General features: G+C 41.1%; 1 protein-coding gene across 3 annotated transcripts in view; it reads right to left on the bottom strand.

Moving 5' to 3' along the window:
* The window catches only part of slc29a1a (solute carrier family 29 member 1a), a 62,359-nt gene extending 37,906 nt beyond the window's left edge, over positions 1-24,453 (bottom strand). For 2 of the 3 annotated variants that reach the window (XM_071380362.1, XM_071380368.1), the window contains exon 1: positions 24,314-24,453. The gene's annotated coding sequence lies outside the window, so the exon portion shown is untranslated. The remainder of the gene's footprint in view (positions 1-24,313) is intronic. The other variant, XM_071380364.1, reaches the window with a different exon arrangement.
* Between the last annotated feature and the right edge of the window lie 450 nt (positions 24,454-24,903).

The raw sequence follows: 24,903 nt of genomic DNA, 5'->3' as shown, positions 1-24,903 counted from the left end.
AAGCAGATTTCTGATCAACTTTCTCCTGCAACCGCTTCTGCTCCAGTTCATCAGATTCAAGTGCCCACTTCTGTCAGGACCCGATGCGAGAAACAGTCACTTAATAATTGGCAGAACCCAGAAGATGAGGCAGACACAGCAGTACTAGAGATGGTGGTTTAATGAAAAATGGATATCCTCCAAAATACAACGAAAAATCCACAAAGTGGTAAAAAACAGCAGGGAAAAACAAACCTCAAAAGACTACTCAAATAATAAACAAGAACAAAACCAGAGAACCTCTGGAAAATCCAACAAGAGAAAAGTCTATATAAAACAAGGCTGGGGCTGGGTGCTAACTTACAAACACTGAGCAAGGAACTAAGGAACACACAGGGTTTAAATACTAACAAGGGAATGACTTACAGGTGCAAACAATAATTGGAGCAAGAAAAACAAAAGGTACAAAAAAGGTGCAAGGGGGACATCTAGTGAACAAAACCTAAACAGTCCTGGCCAAAACCTGACAACACCCCTTGATTCATTCCACATTTTGTTGTGTTACAGCCTGAATTCAATGCATTCAGTAGATTTTTTCTCACCCACACACAATACCCCATAATGACAAAGTGAAAACATATTTTTAGAAATGTTGCATATTTCTTTAAAATTAAATACAGAAATATCATATTTACTACATAAGTATTCACACCCCTGAGTCAATACTTTGTGGAAGCACCTTTGGTAGTGATTACAGCTGTGAATCCTTCTGGGTGTGTCTCTAAAAGCTTTGCACACCTGGATTGTACAGTATTCTTTTTTAAATTCTTCAAGTTCTGACAAGTTGGTTGTTGATCATTGTTAAACAGAAATGTTCAAGTCTTCCCATAGATTTTTAAGCCGATTTAAGTCAAAACTGTAACTAGGCCATTCACTGTCTGTTTAGTAAGCAACTCTAGCGTATATTTGGCCTTGTCTTTTAGGTTATTGTCCTGCTGAAAGGTGAATTAATCTCCCAGTGTCTGGTCAGACTGATCCAGGTTTTCCTCTAGGATTTTACCTGTGCTTAGCTCTATTCTTATCGTGAAAAAATCCCTAGTCCTTGCCGATTACAAGCATACCCATAACATGATGCAGTCACCACTATGCTTGAAAATATGAAGAGTGGTACTCAATAATGTGTCGTATTGGATTTACTTTATTGCCTTATTGCAAACAGGACGCATGTTTTGGAATATTTGAATTATGTATAGACTTCCTTCTTTTTACTCTGTCATTTAGGTTAGTATTGTGGAGTAACTACAATGTTGTTGATTCATCCTCAGTTTTCTCCTATCACAGCCATTAAACTCTGTAACTGTTTTAAAGTCCCCATTGGCCTCATGGTGAAATCCCTGAGCGGTTTCCTTCCACTCCGGCAACTGAATTAGGAAGGATGCCTGTATCTTTGTAGTGACTGGGTATATTGATACACCATCCAAAGTGTGATTCATAACTTGCTCAAATGGGAAATATTCAATGTTAGTTCTTTTGTTTTTTTTACCCATCTACCAATATGGGACCTTCTTTGCGAGGCATTGGAAAACCTCCCTGGTCTTTGTAGTTGAATCTGTGTTTGAAATTCACTGCTTGACTGAGGGACCTTACAGATAATTGTATGTTTGGGGTACAGAGATGGGATAGGCCTAGTCATTCAAAAATCATGTTAAACACTTATTGCACACAAAGTGAGTTCATGCAACTTATTATGTGACTTGTTAAGCACATTTTTACTCCTGAACTTATTTAGTCATGCCGTACCAAAGGGGTTGAAAGCATATTGACTCAAGACAGTTCAGCTTTTCATTTTTAATTAATTTGTAAACATTTTGAAAAACATATTTCCACGTTGCCATTACGGGGTATTGTGTGTAGGCCAGTGACACAAAATCTCAATTGAATCTATTTTAAATTCAGGCTGTAACACAACAAAATGTAGAATAAGTCAAGTGGTGTGAATACTTTCTGAAGGCACTGTAGCTTTGTGTCTAAATGTAGCGCTCTGAGAGCCCTTTTCTTCGGACAACACCATAAAGCATTGCTCTGAGTGTGGTTTTCCAAATGCTCTTTAGATTGTCTGCTGTGGCTGTTGAATGGAATTAGTATGTTTGAATGGAATTGTCTGAAGCGTTGTTTATGTTCGGCTTTGACAGTATTCTACTGGATATGCCGAGTGTGAGACTGTTGTTGACTCTTATGGTACAAATGCTTTCACCCACACCCTGTCTAGTCTAAAATAAGGCTGCTGTGGTTTGGACAGAGACCATCGCAGGAGTTGTAATCTGGCAGCTTCCCCTCAAAACACCCCAGATCCCTAGCCCACAAAAAAACTGGGCTAGCTGCTGAGGGAAGGTCCAAAACCTGTCCTCTAATGCAGTGTTTTCCAACTCCAGTCCTCTAGTACCGCCAAATGTACATATTTTTGTTGTGGCCCGGACAGGCACACCTGATTCAACTTGTCAACTAATCATCAAGCCCTTGACAAGTTGAATCAGGGGTTTTTGTCTGGGGCTACAACAACAATGTGTGCTGTTCGGGGTACTGGAGGACCGGAGTTGGGAAACACTAGATGTCCTGACGCCATATAATACTTTAAAGAAGTAGACCTGATTATATTTCTGAAACAAGCTCAAAACAAAGATGCGTATATCGTCATAATTGGCTCTAGATCTCCAACCTCGGCCACATTGTTTTATTTGGCTTTCTCCAGGATGGAAAACTCACTCAGCACACAGAACAGGACAGCACTGACTGTGTTTTTCCAGGGCCGGAGTACGGGGGGAAATGGGCAGGGTGAGACCTGTGGTGGTTGTCTATATTTGTATAGCTTGTCCTTCTTACTTCATTTCTCCCACTACTAGACCAGTCAACCAACTTTATTCCGGTTAGTAACACGATCTTAATATCAGATGTGCAATTAGTTTAACATTTTCCATGTGTTACAGTATCATGACATGATAAGATGTCTACTTGCTCAAATTGGTTTGAATTCTGTCTACCCAGACAGAATAGTAACGACAGGCAATACAGTCAATGCCTATTCTAGAACTTCCTGTTGAGTTTGTGGCACAACAACCAAAGAAAGAAAAAACACATTCACAAAAGGAGTGAAAGTGGTGTCTCTGACAACATACTGAGATTTAAGACTGAGAGGACAGAAACAAAGTCCTTGGGAAAGCCTTTTTAACTCTTAAAGGAGTTGATAGAGCCCTGAACCCCATGCAGGATTAGAGTTTTTGCAGGGAATAAAACACTGTAACTCTGTGGATTTACCTCTGAACTGCTACGGTGTAAAGTGTAAAGGAAGAAAACAGAGGTCTCAGTTGGGCAAATCCGACTGATGTTTTTCATAGCATTCTTCTAAAATCCACAGCTATGTGGGATGTGGCAGTGGCTGCTACACATTAAGACTATATTTCATTTATTTAATCAAGGCTCGAAGGAAATTATTGAAAGTCTGACAGAACATCCAATCTGAAACAGATTCATTCACAGACCTGAATAATTTGACCAAGATGTGTTCCTTATGTTTTGTTTTGCAAATTTGAAAGTACATCTACAACAGCTGTATCAAAATCCCAGAAGAGCTGTGTTGTGTAACTGCACATTCTGTTTAGCTTTTGGGGAATCAGTGGGGGGAGTTGATTTGTGCCTGAAGGCATGTTGGTATCTGTGTGTGCCCTGTACGTGACATACCTGGCAGAGGAATGGAGCTTCGGAAAGAACTCAATTCATTATGACATGGACACTGCTGAAATCACTTCACCATATGCTGGGGAAGGAAATCTGAACACCCGCCATCTCAATTTAGGTCCTTAATGATATATTTACCTATCCAGCTCTGTATGTATGGGATCTAGATGCAGGAGATTTCTTTCTTACTGTAGATCCTTCTTCCCCCTTTGAACCCTATTATTCGAGCACAAGACAAAAGGTCAACATTCTCAACCCTCGAAGGGCTGTACATCCTGTTACCTTGTCCAGAAGTCATTACACAATTGTTCTCTTCCCATCATCACCTAAACCGATACCAAAGAAAACAAGAGTGAGTTGCCAAGCACAGTCCTACCAACCCATTAGCCCTGATTGTTAGTGACCTTTTTCTAATTGTTTGCATGGGTCCTGGAAGGCACCTGCTGAAGCCATCAAGACGGCAGACAGCAGACACACACCGGTGGTGCAGTAGACTGAATAAAAGGCTTATCGGTCCACTCCGCTTCACGTCCATATGTCATGGAGAGGGTTCAGGGTCCTTTAGGTTCACTCCTAAAATGATATACTATTACCTATCATCGACTGGACCCCCGCAGGAATCACATAACATTGCTCCATAGCCATACCCATACATTTAATCATACAGGGTGAAACAATCCCCATATCCTCTTCCTGTAGCTGTTGAATGGAATCTAGAAGACTGGCTCTGTGTTCTGATTACGTTTCCGTATCTGGGTGAGCAAACAAATACATGAACCGAGAGGAATCTGTGGCCTGAGGTAACCTAAAGTGTAAGTTAAAATAACTAAATAGACCAATAGCAGTTTAAAACATGTTGTCCAGCCTGTGTGATCCACAAGGCTCACACTGCATTTTTAGCTGATAAAGCGGATATCATGACAGGATGTTTTCAATCTATTAGTCTGAAGGTCAACTCACTCATCTCTTACAGGGATCCTGTCATTCTGAAAGGCACGGTTAAAGCCATCTGACAGCCTGTCATATAAACTCTCTCCATATGTCAACATAGAATGTATGCCCCAATAATTTAGTGTAAAACATTTGTCATGGTATTTCACATGCCTTGACACCACTCAGGGAAAAGGCCATAGAGTCAGTGAACCTTGAGTGTGCAAATCAATGTGAGATGAAACAGGTTCAGGTTCCACTTGGCTCTGAACATGTCAGTGGCATCACTAGTTGTCATTTATGGGCAAAGGAACCATGCTGCAGTCATGTCTGTCTGAATTTCCCTCATGCACTATATTTCCAGAAGTTCAGTGGGGATGTTGTGAGAGTGGACGCAGGTTTGAGTAACACTCAGCCACAGAAATTCCAAAACAACATACATTTTAGCAATTTAGCAGACACTCTTATCCAGAGTGACTTACAGATAGCTTGGTAGGACAACCACATACCACAGTCGTAGTAACTTAAATAAATTTTTCCTTATACAACATACACCAGAAGAGGGGTGGGCGTCAGACTGATCCAAACCATCCTCCTCTTTTCTGCCAAAACAGCAGGGCTGCGCCATGATGGTGTCCACAATGACCATTAGATTGGATGTTCCACAAAATGGGTGCCTTTTGCGTCCCTTTGATATATTAAGTCGAAATTGTGCCCCAATGTTACATTTTAAAAGCCTGTTATATTAAATGAAGTTCCTCTTTAATATAGACCACATGGAGAATTCAATAAATCAGATGTTTTCATATGAATAAAGGCTTGCTAAAGTGCAAAAATTCTGCAAATATTATGGATCCCGCTGTCAACCCTGAAGATTTCAACCCACTTAATCCGAACATTTAAAAGGAATAGTTTCACCATATTAAAACAATCGTTCAGTTCACGTAAATTATTTGTTTAAGATTAAATCGTCAACCCTGTTACATCAACTCTTACTTTATTTGTCACTTAATCAATCAATAAAATGTATTTATAAAGCCCCTTGTCACGACTCCGACCGAAGGTGGCTCCTCTTCCTGTTCGGGCGGCGCTTGGCGGTCGTCGTCACCGGTCTACTAGCTGCCACCGATCCCTTTTTCCCTTTTCTGTTGTTTTTGTCTTATTGGTTACACCTGTTTCTTGTTTAGGTTTTAGTTGGGCTATTTAAGCCGGTATGCCGGCCTGCTCTTTGTGCGGGCATATTTTTCCTCTGTTCATGTTTGTGGTTGTGCGATTTCCTTTGTTTTTTCCTCCGGACTGGTTGGGTCCTGGTTTTGGGCCGGTCTTGTTATTTGCGCCTGGTGTTTTGGCGTAACCATTTTCCCCTGCGCCGGAATAAAACATTGTTCTTTACCCTCTGCTTCCTGCACTTGACTCCGCACCCACTACGCATAGATTGCATGACACCCCTTTTACATTAAGCCGATGTCACAAAGTGCTAAACAGAAACACAGCCTAAAACCCCAAACAGCAAGCAATGCAGATGTATAAGCATGGTGGCTATACTATAGTCATTTTTCTAATTTAACCTCTTGAGATGGAAAACATGTTTTTTATGAATTTGAATATGTGCTCTTTATGACAGAAAGTTCAAATTTTGTGAATTATTATTTTTCTTTTTACCAAGTTAGACTTCTCAAAAGACACCACATTGGTGGAACGACCCAGACAATAACGACCCATTTTGTAACCTAATATGTCACTTCATCAATACAGCTTGAAAGCCTTCACTGTGTGTATGACCATGCCAAGAATTTATTGCACAAACTCAGAACATCTACATTCACTTGTTTTCCTGAAACTGGCTAAAACGACAAAGGGGAGGTCCAAATTAGGGTTGAATATTTTCCCTGTATTTTACAATTGTTCCACCCCGAGACTAAATCCCTCTTCTCCCCAGTAACCCGGTATATCCTGCCAAAACCGGAAGTGTCATTCTAAAGCATATAAATATCTGGATTTGATTAGATCTTTGATCGGCAAGAAAATTCGATCCTGATGCTACCTGAGCCTGATGAGCCATACATTAAAGACTTTTTATGAGCCCTACATTAAAGACTTTTTATGATCCCAAGCCCAAAACAGCCCAAATGATCTTCACGAAGATCGAATGGTTATGGGTGGGATTAAAAAACGACTATGGTCAACCGCCATCGCACGTTCTCTCTTCTTTCAAACTCCCTGTGAGTTCTATTGGCTGCTGTATGTAACAGTCAGCAAACAAGAGATTGCATCACTCGTCCAACAGTCTATTAGTATAAGAAACAATATAAAAAAACAATTCCAGCAAGCTAATCTAGTCTAGCTTTTCCTGGGACTCCAAGAGCTAAGGAGCGTTTTTTAAGGAGAGAGGCCAGCAGAGCGCAGGTGTGTAATACGCAAGAGACAGAGGCTATAAGTTAGAAGCTTATGCATAACCCATCATTCATGAACTAAATTTAAGGCTAGTAGGCCTACTGCATACAATGTATTACCTGAAAGAGGTAGGCTAGGATATACAGTTGAAGTCAGAAGTGTACATACACCTTAGCCAAATACATTTAAACTCAGTTTATCACAATTCCTGACATTTAATCCTAGTAAAAATTCCATGTCTTAGGTCAGTTAGGATCACCACTTTATTTTTAGAATGTGAAATGTCAGAATAATAGTAGCGAGATTGATTTATTTCAGCTTTTATTTTTTTTAATCACATTCCCAGTGGGTCAGAAGTTTACATACACTCAATTAGTATTTGGTAGCATTTCCTTTAAATTGTTTAACTGGGTCAAACGTTTCGGGTAGCATTCCACAAGCTTCCCACAATAAGTTGGGTGAATTTTGGCCCATTCCTACTGACAGAGCTGATGTAACCGAGTCAGGTTTGTAGGCCTCCTTGCTCGCACACGCTTTTTCAGTTCTGCCCACACATTCTCTATAGGATTGAGGTCAGGGCTTTGCGATGGCCACTCCAATACCTTGGCTTTGTTGACCTTAAGCCATTTTGCCACAACTTTGGAAGTATGCTTGGGGTAATTGTCCATTTGGAAGACCAAGCTTTAACTTCCTGAATGATCTCTTGAGATGTTGCTTCAATATATCCATATAATTTTCCTGCCTCATGATGCCATCTATTTTGTGAAGAGCACCAGTCCCTCCTGAAGCAAAGCACTCCCACAACATGATGCTGCCACCCCCGTGCTTCACGGTTGGGATGATGTTCATTGGCTTGCAAGCCTCCCCCTTTTTCCTCCAAACATAGCGATGGTCATTATGGCCAAACAATTATATTTTTGTTTCATCAGATCAGAGGACATTTCTCCAAAAAGTACGATCTTTGTCCCCATGTGCAGTTGCAAACCGTAGTCTGGCTTTTTTATGGCAGTTTTGGAGCAGTGGCTTCTTCCTTGCTGAGCGGCCTTTCAGGTTATGTCGATATAGGACTCGTTTTACTGTAGAAATAGATACTTTTTGTACCTGTTTCTTCCAGCATCTTCACAAGGTCCTTTGATGTTGTTCTGGGATTGATTTGCACTTTTTGCACCAAAGTACGTTCATCTCTAGGAGACAGAACACGTCTCCTTCCTGAGCGGTATGAAGGCTGCGTGGTCCCATGGTGTTTATACTTGCGTACTATTGTTTGAATTCCCATGATGTCAAGCAAAGAGACACTGAGTTTGAAGGTAGGCCTTGAAATACATCCACAGGTACACCTCCAATTGACTCAAATGATGTCAATTAGCCTATCAGAAGCTTCTAAAGCCATGACATCATTTTCTGTAATTTTCCAAGCTGTTTAAAGGCACAGTCAACTTAGTGTATGTAAACTTCTGACCCACTGGAATTGTGATACAGTGAAATAATCTGTCTGTAAACAATTGTTGGAAAAATTACTTGTGTCATGCACAAAGTAGATGTCCATACCGACTTCCCAAAACTATAGTTTGTTCACAAGAAATGTGTGGAGTGGTTGAAAAATGAGTTTTAATGACTTCAACTGTATATAAACAGTATATATACACTGAGTGTACTGAGTGTTCCTAATACTGAGTTGCACCCACTTTTGCCCTCAGAACAGCCTCAATTCGTGGGGGCATGGACTCAACAAGATGTCGAAAGCATTCCACTGGGATGCTGGCCCATGTTGACGCTTCCCACAGTTGTATCAAGTTGGCTAAATGTCCTTTGGGTGGTGGACCATTCTTGATACCAGTGGCGGTCGGTGACGTTTAAGGTGCCGATTATATATTTTTTGTATGGCATTATTTCTATTACAGCATATTGGATGACTGTCATTCATATTGCATTCACCCAGTTCAATGTAACATTGATATGTTTAGGCTACTATATGATACTCAAATTTTCCCTGTACCCATCATGAGGTTGCTACAACCTAGCCAATGAATGAAAGTTTACAACGTAGGTGCACAGGTCGAGCGAAAAAATGTTGTAATCAAGGTGGCAGACAGTGACACATTCAATACTGCCTTGCACACTCTTGCCTGCATCCAGTTAATCTAGGGCGTAATTATTAGTCCAACAGTTGCAAACGAGAGTTTCTATTGGACAAATTCAGGTATGTTTATCCCCGTAACGTTCCATTTACTTCCGTTTCAGAAATGTTTTTCAACAGAATCGTCAGAATAAATACAACACTGATCACACGCAAACCCAGTTCACTTTCATAGGAGCCACATACAAACAGCATGATCATTTTGCTCAATGTATAATCCCTTCTCGCACCTACGCGCTCTCCTTCACTAGTGGACTTCAGTGCACAACACATCAGCTGTATGTGACAAGGCGAAAAAAATCTTTCCAAGCCAAACCTTCATATCATAACTGTTAACCGCTACACACAGCCTACATCATCATCACCATTAGCTAATGTCATAGTCAACATAGTTACTAGAATTAACACGTCAATAAACCCACTACAATCATGAAGTACAGTGTACAGTCAGCAAGCAGTTTAGCAGTTACACTGGCGGGACCCGGTGGCAATAAATCAATAAAACCAAAAGCTTACCTTGACTTGGAAGTGTTCCAGTGTTGGATAACCATAGACAGCTAGCTAATATAGCATGCATCTCTGTTTGAGCCGGGTGTTTGAGTAGGCTAAACTAGCTAAGTACATTCGCTAGCTAAGTGAAATAAAAAATGTAAATAAAGAAATATAGCTATATCTCTCTCTCTTCTTCATTTTTAAAGAAATTAGTATGTTCAAAACTGTTCAACTATTGTCTTTTTCTCTCTTTTAGTCAACTACTCAACACATTGTATGCACTGCAGTGCTAGCTAGCTGTACTAGATTCATTCTCTGATCCTTTTATTGGGTGGACAACATGTCAGTTCATGCTGCAAGAGCTCTGATAAGTTGGAGGACGTCCTTCAGAAGTTGTCATAATTACTGTGTAAGTCTATGGAAGAGGGTGAGAACCATGAGCCTCTTAGTTTTTTTTATTGAAGTCAATGTACCCAGAGGAGGACGGAAACTAGCTGTCTTCTAGTTACACAATGGTGCTACCCTACAGAATGCTGTTGAAGCTACTGTAAACCTTCATTGTAAAACAGTGTGTTTTAATCAATTATTTGGTGATGTGAATATATAAAGTTTTTAAATGTTGAACTATTTTTATGAAATTCACTGAAGAGGATGGTCTTCCTCCTCTGAGGAGCCTCCACTGCTTGAGCCACATGGGAAACTGTTGAGCGTGCAGTTCTTGACACACTCAAACCCGTGCACCTGGCACGTCCTACCATACCCCGTTCAAAGGCACTTAAATCTTCTGTCTTGCCCATTTACCCTCTGAATGGCACACACACACAATGTCTCAACTATCTCAAGGCTTAAAAATCCCTCCTTAACCTGTCTCCTTCCCTTCATCTACACTGATAGAAGTAGATTTAACAAGTGACATCAATAAAGGATCATAACTTCATGTGGATTATCCTGCTCAGTCTATGTTAAAGAGTTCCTGTGAACTCAAATTGCATCCAAAATAGATAATCCTGTTCAATATTGATATATATATAGTACCAGTCAAAAGTTTGGACACACCTACTCATTCCAAGGTTTTTCTTTATTTTTTACTATTTTCTACATTGTAGAATAATAGTGAAGACATCAAACTATGAAATAACACATACGGATTCATGTAGTAACCAAACAAGTGTTAAACAAATCAAAACATATTTTATATTTGAGGTTCTTCAAAGTAGCCACCCTTTACCTTAATGACAGCTTTGCACACTCTTGGCATTCTCTCAACCAGCTTCATGAGGTAGTCACCTGGAATGCATTTCAATTAACAGGTGTGCATTGTTAAAAGTTAATTTGTGGAATTTCTTTCCGTCTTAATGTGTTTGAGCCAATCAATTGTGTTGTGATAAGGTAGGAGTGGTATACAGAAGATAACACTATTTGGTAAAATACCAAGTCCATATTATGGCAAGAACATCTCAAATAAGCAAAGAGAAACAACAGTCCATCATTAATTTAAGACATTAATACATGAATGGCATAAATCAGCACTGCAGACCTCTCCCTGTCCTATACCGTGCCTTGATTGTATTACTGTTGATAATATCTGGAAATGTGCATGTACACCCTGGCCCACCTACTGTTGCTAGCCCCAGTTCTGACTTGTGCTCTGATATCTGCTTCACTGATTTCTGCTCTCGTAAAAGCCTGAGTTTTCTGCACATTAACACTATAAGCTTATTACCTACAATGGATCAATTGAAAGTGAGGGTTCACAGCCCCAATCCAGATGTGTTGGTCACTACTGAGACATGGTTAAGGAAGAGTTCTTTGAATACTGATGTTATCCTTTCTGGTTATAAAATTTGTCCCCAAGACAAATCTTCCAAAAGTGGGGGAGTGGCAATCTTTACCAAGGATAACAGTGCTCGGTTGTCTCCACCAAGTCTGTCCCCAAACAATTTGATTTGCTGGTTTTAAGCATTAAACTTTCACATAGCTCTTTGTTGACTGTTGCTGGGTGCTATCGTCCTCTATCATCACCAGCTCTCTCCTGGCCTGCTAGTTGACCTAAACTGGGACATGCTTAAACCACCTGACCAAGTCCTAAAGCAATGGGACTCCCTAAATCTTTCTCAGATTATTACCAATCCTACAAGGTATGACTCCAAACATCCAGAAAAGGCTACTCTCCTCGATGTTATCCTCACAAATAATCCTGATAGGTATCAGTTTGGTGTTTTCTGTAATGACCTTAGTGATCACTGTTTTACAGCCTGTGTTCGTAATGGCTGCTCAGTGAAATTACCTGTTCTGATTTGTCATAGACGCTTTCTAAAAAACTTTAATGAGCAAGCCTTCCTTCCTGAACTGGCCTCTGTAAAATGGTATAGAATCAGCTTGATCCCCTCTGTCGAAGACGCTTGGACCTTCTTTTTTGATATTTTCAGTGGTATTGTTAACATACAAGTCCCTATAAAGGGTTCAGCCCCAGGTTCAGCCCCTGGTTCGACCGTGATCTTGCAGAGTTACTCCACCTCAAGAATTGCATTTGCATTTGCATATTCAGGCTGACTGGCTCTCGTTCAGGCAAATGAGAAATAAGTGCACTCAGGCTATCCGGAAGGCCAAAGTTAGTTACTTTAAGGAGCAGTTCTTTCTCTGTGTGTCTAACCCCAATAAGTTCTGGAAAACGGTTAAAGAACTGGAGAATAAACCCTCCCCCTCACAGCTGCCCATGTCCATTAATGTTGATGATGTGGTTGTTATTGACAAGAAGCACATGGCTGAGCTCTTTAATCACTACTTCATTAAGTCACGATTCCTATTTGACTCAGCCATGCCTCCTTGCCCGACCAACATTTCCTCATCTCCCACCCCTTCTAATGCGACTATCCCCGATGCTTCTCCCTCTTTTTCCCCTGCCCCACTACAAAGTTTCTCCCTGCAGGCAATAACTGAGTCTGAGGTGCTAAAGGAGCTCCTGAAACTTGACCCCAAAAAAACATCTGGATCAGATGGTTTAGACCCTTTCTTCTTTATTTCTTTCCCCCCCCTTTTTTGTCCCCAATTTCGTGGTATCCAATTGGTATTAGTTACAGTCTTGTCTCATCGCTGGAACTCCCGTACGGACTTGGGAGAGGCGAAGGTCGAAAGCCATGCGTCCTCTGAAACACAACCCAACTTAGCCGCACTGCTTCTTGACACAACGCACATACAACCCGGAAGCCAGCCGCACTATTGTGTCGGAGGGAACACCGTATACCTGGCGACCTGGTCAGCGTGCACTGCACCCGGCCCGCTACAGGAGTCGCTAGTGCGCGTTGAGACAAGGATATCCCTGTCGGCCAAACCTTCCCTAACCCGGATGACGCTGGGCCAATTGTGCGTCGCCCCATGGACCTCCCGGTCGCGGCCGGCTGCGACAGAGCCTGGGCTCGAACCCAGAATCTCTGTTGGCACAGCTAGTGTTTCTTCTTTAAGTTTGCTGCCCCTATCATCGCCAAGCCTATCTCCAAACTTTTTAACCTGTCTCTCCTTTCTGGGGAGGTTCCCATTGCTTGGAAGACAGCCACGGTTTGTCCTTTATTTAAAAGGGGAAATCAAGCGGATCTAACTGCTATAGGCCTATTTCTATTTTGCCCTGTTTATCAAAAGTGTTGGAAAAACGTGTCATTAATCAACTGACTAAGCATCAACCTTTCTTGATGTCTATAGTATTCACAGAATATTGGGTTCAGGTCTGGAGACTGGCTAGGCCACTCCAGGACCTTGAGATGCTTCTTACGGAGCCACTCCTTAGTTGCCCTGGCTGTGTGTTTCGGGTCATTGTCATGCTGGAAGACCCAGCCACGACCCATCTTCAATGCTCTTACTGAGGGAAGGAGGTTGTTGGCCAAGATCTCGCGATACATGGCCCCATCCATCCTCCCCTCAATACGGTGCAGTCGTCCTGTCCCCTTTGCAGAAAAGCATCCCCAAAGAATGATGTTTCCACCTCCATGCTTCACGGTTGGGATGGTGTTCTTGGGGTTGTACTCATCCTTCTTCTTCCTCCAAACACGGCGAGTGGAGTTTAGACCAAAAAGCTCTATTTTTGTCTCATCAGACCACATGACCTTCTCCCATTCCTCCTCTTGATCATCCAGATGGTCATTGGCAAACTTCAGACGGGCCTGGACATGCGCTGGCTTGAGCAGGGAGACCTTGCGTGCGCTGCAGGATTTTAATCCATGACGGCGTAGTGTGTTACTAATGGTTTTCTTTGAGACTGTGGTCCCAGCTCTCTTCAGGTCATTGACCAGGTCCTGCCGTGTAGTTGTGGGCTGATCCCTCACCTTCCTCATGATCATTGATGCCCCACGAGGTGAGATCTTGCATGGAGCCCCAGACCGAGGGTGATTGACCGTCATCTTGAACTTCTTCCATTTTCTAATAATTGCGCCAACAGTTGTTGCCTTCTCACCAAGCTGCTTACCTATTGTCCTGTAGCCCATCCCAGCCTTGTGCAGGTCTACAATTTTATCCCTGATGTCCTTACACAGCTCTCTGGTCTTGGCCATTGTGGAGAGGTTGGAGTCTGTTTGATTGAGTGTGTGGACAGGTGTCTTTTATACAGGTAATGAGTTCAAACAGGTGCAGTTAATACAGGTAATGAGTGGAGAACAGGAGGGCTTCTTAAAGAAAAACTAACAGGTCTGTGAGAGCCGGAATTCTTACTGGTTGGTAGGTGATCAAATACTTATGTCATGCAATAAAATGCTAATTAATTACTTAAAAATCATACAGTGTGATTTTCTGGATTTTCTGTGATTTTTTCTGGATCCGTCTCTCACAATTGAAGTGTACCTATGATAAAAATTACAGACCTCTACATGCTTTGTAAGTAGGAAAACCTGCAAAATCGTCAGTGTATCAAATACTTGTTCTCCCCACTGTATGTCTATGGTGGCCTGAATTGGTTCCCAATCAGAAGCAGCTGTTTATCGTTGTCTCTGATTGGGGATCATATTTAGGTTGCCATTTTCCCTTTGGTTTTGTGGGTTCTTGTCTATGTGTAGTTGCCTGTTCAGCACTCATTTGTATAGCTTCACGGTTCGTTTTGTTATTTTGTTTAGTTTGTTCAGTGTTCATTCGTTTAAATACATAGAATGTACGCATACCATGCTGCGCCTTGGTCTCCTCCTCCACGACGGCCGTGACACAAGCCTAAATGAGTTCAGGAGTAAAAATGTGCTTAACAAGTCATATAAGTTGCATGGACTCACTCTGTGTGCAATAATAGAGTCTATTGTCTCACCGGTCAATCTAATAACATAATAAAAAAAGCTCTATCAAAATCTGTCAGTTTAAGCTAGAGATATCTGTTTTTTGCACGGGCTGCATCTCAATCCACCGCATTCGTCTATGTCGCCCTTCCACATCTGCGGTGGAAAGTAGCAGAGCTACAACGCTGTTTGTCAGACCAGGAGACATCCCAAAAATCGTTTTTCTCATGAAAATGTCTGTAGCATCCGAACTGTTTGGCCTAATAACTAATATTACCACTCTATAGAAAAGGGAGACTCTCACAAACACAATGATGTTCCCGGGACTCGTCTGAAGGTAATCCATAAAAATGAATGGAAGTATGGATTTAAGTTTTGTGCCAACAAAAATAAGAGGTTAAACGTGTAAAAATATATATACTGTGCCTTCGGGATGTATTCAGACCCCTTGACTTTCACCACATTTTATTACATTGCAGCCTTATTCTAAAATGGATTAAAAAAAAAAATCTTCAGCAATCTACACACAATACCCCATAATGACAAAGTGAAAACAGTTTTTTTTTTTTTTAGCAAATGTATTCAGACCCTTTTCTTTGAGACTCGAAATTGAGCTCAGGTGCATCCTGTTTCCATTGATCATCCTTGAGATGTTTCTAAAACTTGATTGGAGTCCACCTGTGGTAAATTCAATTGATTGGACATGATTTGGAAAGGCACACACCTGTCTCTATAAGGTCCCACAGTTGACAGTGCATGTCAGAGCAAAACCCAAGCCATGAGGTCGAAGGAATTGTCCGTAGACTGGATTGTGTTGAGGCACAAATCTGGGGAAGGGCACCAAAAAAACTCTGCAGCACTGAAGGTCCCCAACTACACAGTGGCCTCCATCATTTTTAACTGGAAGGATTTTGGAACCACCAAGACTCTTCCTACAGCAGCTGGCCACTCGGCCAAACTGAGCAATCGGGGGAGAAGGGCCTTGGCCAGGGTGGTGACCAAGAATCCTATGGCCACTCTGACAGAGCTCCAGAGTTCCTCTGTGGAGATGGGAGAAACTTTCAGAAGGACAAGTATCTCTACAGAACTCCACCAATCAGGCCTTTATGGTAGATTGGCCAGATGGAAGCCACTCCTCAGTAAAAGGCACATGACAGCCTGCTTGGAGTTTATGTAAAAATAAGTATTTCATTTTCAATACATTTGCAAAACAAATCTAAAAAACATGTTTTCACTTTGTCATTATGGGGTATTGTGTGTAGATGTGTGAGATATTTTTTTTGGTTAAATCCATTTTGAATTCAGGCTGTAACACAACAAAATGTGGAATAAGTCAAGGGGTATGAATACTTTCTGAAGGCACTGACTGCGCATCTAATTTTCACATCTCCATCTGGCTTTCGGGGGGTCACCTTATTTTTTTATTGTATAGATTATTTATTTTTAAATTACAGTTGCAGAGTTTTAAAACAGCCTGTCACTCCAATATCGTTGCTTTAAATCAGTGCGCACACAAACACTCTCTCACAGTCTTTCTCTCTCTCCATCAATTAAATTAAAATTGCATCCAAAATAGATAATCCTGTTCAAGATTGATACATTAAATACACTGAACAACAATATAGACGCAACATCCAACAATGTGAAAGATTTTACTGAGTTACAATTCATATAAGGAAATCAGTCTAATGAAATAAATTCATTAAGCCCTAATCTATGGATTTCACATGACTGGGAATATAGATATGCATCTGTTGGGTAGGGCTGTGGATCAGAAAACCAGTCAGTATTTTGTGTGACCACCACTACAGTTGAAGTGTACCTATGATAAAAATGACAGACCTCTACATGCTTTGTAAAACCTGCAAAATCGGCAGTGTATCAAATACTTCTTCTCCCCACTGTACATATGCCTAGACTTACAAACACCCCTAGACATACAAAAACCCTAGACAATACAAAACAAGCATACCCATCCTCGTCACACCATGACCTAACCAAAATAATAAAGAAAACATAGATAACTAAGGTCAGGGTGTGACAGCTTGCCATAACAAAGGGGTTGAATACTTATTGACTCAAGACATTTCAGCTTTTCATTTTTTTTTAATTTCTAAAGAAATGTATATCAAAAAAACATTATTCCACTTTGACATTATGGGTTATTGTGTGTAGGCCAGTGACACAAAATCTCAATTTAATCAATTTTAAATTCAGGCTGTAAAACAACAAAATGTGGAAAAGGTCAAGGGGTGTGAATACTTTCTGAAAGCACTGTATATTACTGTAGCATAGGCTATGCTGCAGCAAATATGGGCCTACCTGTCACAAGAAAAAAAGTTACCATGATGAGATAATACATGCATTGTGAACTGTGCTCCATACTGAGATGCGGAATCTCGGTAAACCGGTTCACGCTATTCAACCCTAGTCCGAATTAAGCAAGCAAAGCATTGTGCGCAGCAGAGGAAAATTACTACACCACCCAAATTGAACCCAATATTCAAGCAGAAGTGAAGTTTTCATCTGTCCTCATGCATGGTACATTACACCCATTTGGTTTAATTGAGGTGGTAAATGAGTTCATTAATTCACCACCCTAAGACACCTGAGGATTCGATTGGAGCTAATTTCCTGACTTTGCTCCCCATCTACAATCTGAGTAAGAGGGCCTGCAGTGCCAGGTGAAGGCAGGAGGGAAACATTTTAATGTAATTTGGAATAATTATATTGTCTCTCAACCTTGAATATCTTGGCTGTCCACCACACCATACATAAAAGGATAGTACGTTTTAACCAGCCCTAGGAAAACACCTCAGCAAACCCTCCCTGGCAGTGTGGCTGTGATAAAGAGATGATTTTGTGAAACTGTCAGCAGTTGGCAGCTTGCTCAGCAGGGTAGTGCCTTAGCAGATCACTACACAGCTAATCCATGGAATGTGCCCTGCCCTCCATAACAAGCTGATATCAAAGGCCCCCAGCCAGAGAGAGGTCAAGACTGTGATTCAAACATGAAAATATCAGACTTAATTCAAACCTGTGTAACCCCTGCCCTCACCTGAGTGCTTATTGAACCAATAGTTTCCCCCTGAGAACAAAAAAATATGCCATTTATTTTGTTCAGTCAAGTTGAGCTCTTTTCGTTTTCAAGGAATATGACAAATAACTGCAATTGGTTAGAATACTGCAGTTTACCATATTATTATTATACCTTTATTTCAACAAGGAACACAGATTGAGACCATGGTCTCTTTTACAGCTGGGCCCTCCGTATACATGTTTACACATACAGTTTAGGTACAATGATTAAGAAACTACACAAGACAAATAAAACGATCACAGATAACACAAAAAAATACAGCAGCAGATTATTACATTTACACATAGGTCATTCCCCTAACAGCACAAGAACTTGCATTACCCGAAACAGTTACAAGCAATACAAAAATAAAAATCCTCCAATAAATATTTAAAATGGGTAAGGGGGACAAGAGTCTCAAGTTTAAGTTTAGTCTGCAGGCTATTCCATATGCAAGGAGCGTAACAGGAAAAGGCAGCCATACCCAACTCTGTGGAAATCGCATGGGCCTCAAGTGTAATCCATGCTTGAGACCTGGTATGTAAATCTCACAAGCTCTAGCCTTCAAAGACAATCAATAGCAGATGGTATTAATCCCCAGACCTTAAAACCAGGCTCAACCTGTGCAGTCTGTGTATTTTGCTATCTTGAAGTCTCACCAGCTTTATTAAGACCTGAAAACAACCCTAAGCTTATTTTCTTAATGGGAAGCTAATGAGTACATTCCATGCCTTAAATCAATATACTTTCATGGATTTAATCTTGTTTTCAGACCAAATGTCTTGACTGCATAGAGGATTTCTGTGGAGCTTTACATTCTTGCAGATGATTATTTTCTCATATCCTTGGTCTTCCCTGACAGCTCTCAGGTAGTTCTGCTGCGCTGTGTTTGTGTAACCGTGTCCTGGCTAATCTAAATTATTCAGGTATTCTGGTAAACTGTGGGACAACTTTCTTTTGTCCTTTTCAGATTGCCTACAGCAGGTACTCCCAAACTAGCCGTCGGGGTACGCCAAGTAAAAATGTGATTCACATTTCATCTTTTTTTTTTTCTTCACATTTCCAAACAATCCTTTTATATTTCCCAACGGGACTATACATTTGGATGAGTTTTTCCTCGCCTGAGTAGCCCCGTTTCACTGCCAAAAATAAAATGAAGCCATCTAGTGTTCAGCGAATAACAACACAATGTCAAATACAGGTAGTCTAGTCAAATAATTAACATCCAATCACATTAACCGTCACTCTCTTGCGGGAATTCAACTAACGGTCCGTATGTGGCCAAACATACAATTGAAGTCGGAAGTTTACATACACTTAGGTTGGAGTCATTAAAACTCATTTATCAACCACTCCATACATTTCTTGTTAACAAACTATAGTTTTGGCAAGTCGGTTAGGACATCTACTTTGTGCATGACACAATACATTTTGCAACAATTGTTTACAGACAGATTATTTAACTTATATTTCATTGGATCACAATTCCAGTGGGTCAGAAGTTTACATACACTAAGTTGACTGTGCCTTTAAACAGCAGGAAAATTCCAGAAAATTATGTCATGGCTTTAGAAGCTTCTGATAGGCTAATTGACATCATTTGAGTCAATTGAAGGTGTACCTGTGGATGTATTTCAAGGCCTACCTTCAAACTCAGTGCCTCTTTGCTTGACATCATGGGAAAATCAAAAGAAATCAGCCAAGACCTCAGAAAACAAATTCTAGACCTCCACAAGTCTGGTTCATCCTTGGAAGCAATTTCCAAATGCCTGAAGGTACCACGTTCACCTGTACAAACAATAGTATGCAAGTATAAACACCATGGGACCACGCAGCCGTCATACCGCTCAGGAAGGAGACACGTTCTGTCTCCTAGAGATGAACATACTTTGGTGCGAGAAGTGCAAATCAATCCCAGAACAACAGCAAAGGACCTTGTGAAGATGCTGGAGGAAACAGGTACAAAAGTATCTATATCCACAGTAAAATAAGTCCTACATAACCTGAAAGGCCGCTTAGCAAGGAAGAAGCCACTGCTCCAAAACAGCCATAAGAAAGCCAGTTTACGGTTTGCAACTGCACATGGGGACAAAGATCGTACTTTTTTGAGAAATGTCCTCTGGTCTGATGAAACAAAAATAGAACTGTTTGTCCATAATGACCATCGTTATGTTTGGAGGGAAAAGGGTGAGGCTTGTAAGCCGAGGAACACTATCCCAACCGTGAAGCACGGGGGTGGCAGAATCATGTTGTGGGGGTGCTTTGCTACAGGAAGGACTGGTGCACTTCACAAAATAGATGGCATCTTATTTTCCCACTTACTGTGGGAAGCTTGTGGAAGGCTACCCGAAACGTTTGATCCAAGTTAAACAATTTAAAGGCAATACAACCAAATACTAATTGAGTGTATGTAAACTTCTGACCCACTGGGAATGTGATGAAAGAAATAAAAGCTGAACTAAATCATTCTCTCTACTATTATTCTGATATTTCACATTCTTAAAATAAGTGGTGATCCTAACTGACCTTAGACAGGGAATTTTTACTAGGATTAAATGTCAAGAATTGTGAAAAACTGAGTTTAAATGTATTTGGCTAAGGTGTATGTAAACTTCCGACTTCAACTGTATATCCTAGCCTACCTCTTTCAGGTAATACATTGTATGCAGTAGGCCTACTAGCCTTATATTTAGTTCATGAATGATGGGTAATGCATAAGCTTCTAACTTATAGCCTCTGTCTCTTGCGTATTACACACCTGCGCTCTGCTGGCCTCTCTCCTTAAACACTCCTTAGCTCTTGGAGTCCCAAGAAAAGCTAGACTAGATTAGCTTGCTGGAATTGTTTTTTATATTGTTTCTTATACTAATAGACTGTTGGACGAGTGATGCAATCTCTTGTTTGCTGACTGTTACATACAGCAGCCAATAGAACTCACAGGGAGTTTGAAAGAAGAGAGAACGTGCGATGGCGGGTGACCATAGTCGTTTTTTAATCCCACCCATAACCATTCGATCTTCGTGAAGATCATTTGGACTGTTTTGGGCTTGGGATCATAAAAAGTCTTTAATGTAGGGCTCATAAATGTCTTTAATGTAAGGCTCATAAAAAGTCTAATGTATGGCTCATCAGGCTCAGGTAGCATCAGGTTTGAATTGTCATGCCGATCATAGCTCTAATCAAATCCAGGCATTTATATGCTTTAGAATGACACTTCTGGTTTGGGCAGGAACTACTGGGTTACTGGGGAGAAAAGTGATTTATTCTCGGGATGGAACATTTGTAAAATACAGGGAAAATATTCAACCCTAATTTGGACCTCCCCTTTGTCGTTTTAGCCAGTTTCAGGAAAACAAGTGAATGTAGATGTTCTGAGTTTGTGCAATAAATTCTTGGCAGGGTCATACACACAGTGAAGGCTTTCAAGCTGTATTGATGAAGTGACATATTAGGTTACAAAATGGGTCGTTATGGTCTGGGTCGTTATTGTCTCATGAATTGTGAAAAACGTAGTTTTAATGTAATTGGCTAAGGTGTATGTAAACTTCTGACTTCAACTGTAGCTGCTGCTCATGTTGGTATCTGTACTGATGGCGCAAAAGCCATGAGGGGGAGGCATAGTGGAGTTTTAACGTGCGTGCAAGCAGTTTCTCTCGACGCCACTTGGGTACACAGCAGCATCCACCGAGAGGCTCTTGCTGCCAAGGGAATGCCTGACAGCTTGAAAGACGTTTTGGACACTTCAGTGAAAATGGTTAACTTTCTTAAAGCAAGGCCCCTGAACTCTCGTGTATTTTCTGCACTATGCAATGATATGGGCAGCGACCATGTAACGCTTTTACAACATACAGAAGTGCGCTGGTTATCAAGGGTCAAATTATTGACACGTTTTTTTAAATTGAGAGACAAGCTTTTTTATTTACTGACCATCATTTTCACTTGTCTGACCGCTTGCATGATGACGAGTTTCTCACACGACTGGCCTATCTGGGTGATGTTTTTTCTCGCCTGAATGATCTGAATCTAGGATTACAGAGCACTGATTCTTATGTTCAATAAATGTATCGTATAGTGTGTGTGGGGCAGGCTTACAATGATGGCAAAAAACAACATTTGAGAGTGTGCCAACCCTGGTGCTAGAGGGGGTACGCAGCTGGAGGTTGAACGTGTGAAGGGGTACAGGACTATAAAAAGTTTGGGAACAACTGGCCTACAGTATATGATACACTTCCTTCTCAATTTCCATCTCTTGAGGTATGACTTTTCTTTCGATCAGATTGGACCTGAGAGACCAAAATCAGCACATATCAGTGGTAAATATGAGATTACGTACTTTGGAACCATTTGATACAGCTTTGATCTTACAGACGTCCTCCATCCATCAAAATGTGTCTTCTGATTCATGGAGCTGTCCGAAAAAGCTCCACACAGCAATGAGACAACATTATTGTACTGGCTGCCAAACCGCAGCTTGACATTACTGTGCAAGTTACATCTCGTCGGCGCTCCTGCTTTAAAGTCACACCCTTTAAATATTGGCTCACAGCAGCCGGATCAGAGCTGGTGGAGTATTGTTTGTTTGGGAGCTGTGGAGGCTTGGGATGGAATCTGGGGGTGAGAGGGGGCACAGAGTTGACTGTTAACAGCCTTGCTAATACTCTGCTGCTGTGCTGTGCTGCACATGGAAAGGGTTAGTTAGTTAGTAGGACTCTAGCTTACTGCACCCTGATGTTAATGTGCCATGAGTTCCAGGGATGCCTGTTGGGCTTCTTTGGAACTCCTTATACCTGCAGAGTTTCAAACTCAAAGCGTGATCTTTTGCACCAATAAGTATTCTGTCTCTGGCAGGGATCAGATCAAATCAAATCAAATTGTATTTGTCACACGCGCCGAATACAACCGGTGTAGACCTTACAGTGAAATGCTTACTTACAAGCCCTTAAACAACAATGCAGTTTTAAGAAAATACCTTAAAAAAGTAAGAAATAAAAGTAACAGATAATTAAAGAGCAGCAGGAAAATAACAATAGCGAGGCTATATACAGGGGGTACAGGTACAGACTCAATGTGAGGGGGCACCGGTTAGTCGAGGTAATATGTACATGTAGGTAGAGTTATTAAAGGATTGTGTCAGTGCGGCTCAGAAATGATCGAACCTGTAATAACTCCTTGGCCACAATGATTTAATTGAGTAAAAACCACCTGAGGTTGCAAAACTATATGGTTAAATGGTTAAATGTAATGTGTGTTATGACACTGTATAATGTAATATCAAATGGTAATGCTATGATTTTGGAATTACGATTTGTGAGTTATGATTATGTAACAACAAAGTTATTAATGACATGTCTGAAAAATGACCTTCCCATTGGCACAGAGCAAGTAACATTAAAGGCAGGGATGTCCTTTATGTTATTAAGGATGTTGAAGGTGAACATTTCTAAATGAGCAGCTTAAAAGATCGTTTAGACCCATACAGTCCTGAAAGTGGCAGGACCCTTTTCCTCAGAACTGCTGCCACCACACAGCTGAGAATGCAATCTCACTCCAGATGACTATAAGCAAATGCTTATCTGAGCACAGAAGAACATTGTAAGAGAGAGAGAGTGCGTTTACAGTTGTGCTGCTATGTTATGATATGTCTATTCTATAGGGGCTATTTTGAGAAGTATCTCATGCCCCCCCCCGCAGAGAGACCCCCTACACGCAGGATGAGGTTGTGTAGCCTACTGGGACTGTGCATAGTTTATATGAACACATCCTACAGCTAACCAAACATTATACTCTCTTTCTTTCTTTCTTTCTTTCTTTCTCTCTCTCTCTCTCTCTCTCTCTCTCTCTCACACACAAAATGTGAAATCATAAAATATAGGCTTACTAATGTTGCAAGGTCATATAGCAGTTACACACATATCAAAGAACATGTTGGACCTGCTCGCATGTAACATAGGCTAATCGAACACCTCGCATCATGCACACGTATGGCATGACATATTTCAAATACAACAGTGCACCTGTCATTTCGAGGTAGCGCAGTGCGATGTTGTGACCATTCGACCTTCAGCTATAACCGAGTTGGTATTTGTGATCTACTCTGTGCAGTATGCATGCACGGTGTTTGGTAAACGCGTTTGTTAAAACAATTTAATCCCAAAACCTGTGCATCAACATTATTAGAAATTTCGCTGACGAACGCTTGGCTACATCATGACGATTCGACTCATATCGTCTCCCCAATAAAAGCTTTTGCCATGTGCAGACTGCTGTCGCATGCAAATAATGGTATTTCCATAGTTAGCTATAGGAGTAAAACGATGTACTTACATGATCAGAAGTGATGTGATGCTATCACATTCAAACGCGCTCCATTTTCGCCACATAAAGTTGGTGGGGTGTTCTCCTGTCTTCCCAACAGATTCGTTACAGTTGCCTACTCATTTGACGACAAAACTTGTAAACTGGGCTGCATTCATTCCCGAAAGCAGTGCTGATGGTGGTGACACATGCAAATTAGCATTAGGGGACCCGGCTGCTCCAAATTCCTTGAAGCAGGGCACCTCTTACTTTGAATTCTTACAAATCCAGGATTTAAATATTTTACTATAAGAATTTGGGTCATAACATGTAGTGGACTTTGATTAGTTTGTAATGGAAAGTTTATATTGGACGTTTTATTATAGCCCCTATATTACACTGATGTGGCATTTATTCATGAGCACTATGAACACTATTAATTATAATGATAAACATCCTAATATTTTCTGTCGGCCCCAGCCGCGAACTCAGGCTCTGGGTGTAGTTAATGCGACACCGCTCTGCGTAGTCATCGCCATTTTACCTGCTGTCTTGTGTTAGCTGATTAGCTGCTGTTGTCTCACCTGTTGTCTTAGCTAGCTCTCCCAATCAATATCTGC

This window comes from Salvelinus alpinus, chromosome 32, assembly GCF_045679555.1.
Source record: "Salvelinus alpinus chromosome 32, SLU_Salpinus.1, whole genome shotgun sequence".
NCBI lineage: Eukaryota > Metazoa > Chordata > Actinopteri > Salmoniformes > Salmonidae > Salvelinus > Salvelinus alpinus.
This window is presented reverse-complemented; position numbering and strand designations above follow the sequence as displayed.